Source organism: Coptis chinensis, chromosome 6 (genome assembly GCF_015680905.1).
Source record: "Coptis chinensis isolate HL-2020 chromosome 6, ASM1568090v1, whole genome shotgun sequence".
NCBI classification, from domain to species: Eukaryota; Viridiplantae; Streptophyta; class Magnoliopsida; order Ranunculales; family Ranunculaceae; genus Coptis; species Coptis chinensis.
This window is the reverse complement of record NC_141461.1, coordinates 35,227,036-35,230,259: the sequence shown is the minus strand read 5'-3', so window position 1 is coordinate 35,230,259 and position 3,224 is coordinate 35,227,036. Positions and strand designations below refer to the sequence as shown.

The following is a 3,224-nucleotide window of genomic DNA, read 5'->3' as shown; positions in this document are numbered from 1 at the left end:
TCTAAAAAGGGTTTCTCTGTTGAAAATTACTGTAACAACATTTTTGTCCACTTTTACATATCTGATTGGATTAAGACCTAGATGACTAGAAATCTCTTTCCGAGCCGGTCATTTTGACATATAATAGGCCCAATTCCGAGGTTTGAGTCCAAAGATACGGCATACGGAAGCTCTATTAACTTTTATACTCTATTTCTGCCTGCGTTGATTTTGATTTTTCAGCTTTGACAGGGTTTTAAAAAGGTTTTTTCTCCTTAAAACTTAGGTTTTAATCATAAAACTTCTTAGCAAAACAATTCTTGCTCATTTTTCTTGCAAAAATGATATACTTCTTCATATAGTTGACTCCAAGTCCTTAAATACACAAAAGTATGTAAACAGTACTAATTCTTATTTATTATAAACATAATTGGTCTAAAAATAATATTATTAAGGGGTTAAAACTATAATTTTGGGCTCTTATCAATTCACAATGATGTACTTTTATAATGCTAAACATACGTTAATTTTTAAGTTGGAGCAACAATCGTGACGCTAGAGATATGAAGGTAACATCCATCTTTGTCTTTTAAAGGCAACACAATATGTCTCTTTCTAAAGGCAGCAACTGTCACTTGAGCAAGCCAGTAAACAAGCTCTGGTTTGGCATGGCCTTAGCGTAGAGCGAAGAAGCCAACAAGAAAAGTAAGGTAGAAAAGAACATGAGAATGGCAAGAACTCCAAAACTAACTTTCCATCCGCAGTGGTCTTGTATATAAACTATCATAGTCATCACAATCATGACTGAAACTGCGGCCGATGCATAATACCAATTGAAGAAACTCTACACGACCCTCCTACTTTTGGGATTGCCTTTTTGTTCAAAATGGTCTTCACCAAATGCCAATGAACATGGTCGTATACCACCAGCACCAATCGACATAAGCACAAACAAAGCAAATAGGAGAGTGACTTGGGCTGGCATCGTAGATTTGCACCTTTGAGTTGACGAAGTACATTATGGAAGCTTTGCATGTGGAACCGTGGCTGTTAAGTATAAAAGAATCATCCCCTGGAACAAGAAAAGGTCAAGTGATTTTGTTTTTGTGTTTTTTAATATGGTGAGGTCAAATGATTTCTAGTATTGAGTACTACTGGATAAAGACTGATTATATAATGATGAAAATTATCTTCTCAAGCCACCTTTTATTTCATGTGAGGTCTAATTGCTGGACATTCACGTTAACAACAATTCACTTGATCACAGTTTATGCCAATATTTGGTACTCAACGCCAATGATTTGGGTTAATTGCTGCACTACACCTATCTTTTGTGTGCAATTTGAGAAATTAACCCAAGAGGAATTCTCCTTAAATTAAGTGTGATGATCTGATGAATGTGGAGAATGCAGATTGCAGAATATTACTCACAATTGACTGATCCTAGTTTTCCGAAAAGTATGCCTCAGTGACATTGGAGCTTATAGCAGAATCACAACTCTGTTGATTATCAATTGAAGGGCTGCTTTCAGTATCAATGTTACTAATAAATCATTTAGATCATGAAAAATAAGCCTAATGCAAATGAGATGAAACATTTAAAAATGAAAGAGTTATGTTTACCAGAAAGCTAGCAATAAATCCTAAACTAATTGTCTGATATCGCCCCAAATAAGAGTCTGATAAGAAGGCACCAACAATTGGAAGGAAATTTGTCGCAGCCGTCCATAAAGATAAGACACTTTTTCCGGTAGAAATATCCATATGATATCCTCTCATCAAGTATAGAATCATATTAGGCATCAGCCCATAGCTTGCAACCTTCTCAAATGCCTCATTTGCTAGTCAGAAAACATGAGACACCACACCATTATTGACAATAATATAACAGGTATTTTACTCGGATAAAAGGAAAGTATGCTCACCTATGATAAATGGCAAGGTTTTAAGACCACCCTTTGGGTTTGAAGTTTGTTGTGTCATCTTGTTTGGATCCAAAGAAGCCTACTTACACTCTCCTTTGCCTCAAACTGTGAGAGAGGAGAAGAAGGAGACGATAGGTTTGTTCTAGATTAACAAAAACCATAGGCAGTAGTGCAGTCCGTACTCCATACTGCACATTTTATAGCAGTTGTTTATAGGAAACTGTGAGTTATCTGTACTTCTGTAGACTCTTTTGTCTTCAATTTTATTACACTTTAAGCCCAACAATTCCTGACTAGATTTGACTATTGGTCATTAATTCCTTTAGATTAAGATTTGTTATTTCAGTTAGCGTCCTTTCAGTTACGCACTGAAGACAAATTAGACAATGCCACGAAATTTGTGTGTTCGTTTCCTTCAGTGAGTCACTGATGGGCCCACATTCGCATTCTTTTGCTCCTCAATTATTGTGGGTTGTGGCACGTTCATTTTGCCAGAGGGAACAGATGTTGCTGACGAGTTTTCTTAGAGCCTTTTAAACTTAATTCCTCAAAATGGATAGAAAGCAATTTTAAACAGTCTTATAACAAATATGAAAATGCAAGGGATAAGATGTTAGGATACCAATTAAGATTTTTGAGAGCGTATTAGGAATATTCTTTTAAGTTATTTCTAGGTGTTGGTAACATATTTAGGGGTGTTTGTTTTTTTGCTTGCTACTTTTAAATGTGAAGTTTGTGTAAGTTTTCTTTCTTACACTTTTGGCACTTAACAAAATATACAAAATAAAGAATCAACCACATTATAAGTAGTTGTAGAGGTAGTATTTGTTCAACTGTACTAGGTTATGTCGAATTGCCTACGTATTGAGTTCTTTAGTGAACTCGAATCAAGTCGGACGTAGTTCGAGCTTTTGATTGGTTGATTGGAAGGGAGATGAAGATATATGATCGAGAACATAGAGCATTGGCTTCCCCTGAGAATGGAGAATACCCTTCCTTTTATATGTGTAGATCCCCTTTTTGCGCTGTCTTGGTGATTGCTTTTACTCCTTCCATTACGAAGTAATGATCTCTCATTAATGATGTTGTTGACTAGTTTGCAGCGATTATATTTCCTAGGTCGTTTGGACGACTTGACCTTAGGTCGTCTGCACGACCTGCTTGTAGTCTAGACACGTGGTCTGCCTCGAGTGTTTGAGAGTGGAGGGTACTGACACATCCCTTTTTCTTTATATCATTGTTTGTAGAATAGTAGTGTAAAGAAAGATAATAAGGGAGACCGCGTGTCTTACTTGGTTGAAAATTGAGATTGTTGCGAAT

The 3,224-nt window shown here is 36.2% G+C and overlaps 1 pseudogene across 1 annotated transcript; it reads right to left on the bottom strand.

Moving 5' to 3' along the window:
• Positions 1–306: 306 nt before the first annotated feature.
• Positions 307–2,078, bottom strand: LOC147492725 (protein NRT1/ PTR FAMILY 1.2-like; annotated as a pseudogene). The gene is made up of 3 exons (XR_015198826.1): positions 1,905–2,078; positions 1,603–1,820; positions 307–1,051 (listed from the first exon to the last, which is right to left on the bottom strand). The product of XR_015198826.1 is annotated as a protein NRT1/ PTR FAMILY 1.2-like (transcript).
• Between the last annotated feature and the right edge of the window lie 1,146 nt (positions 2,079–3,224).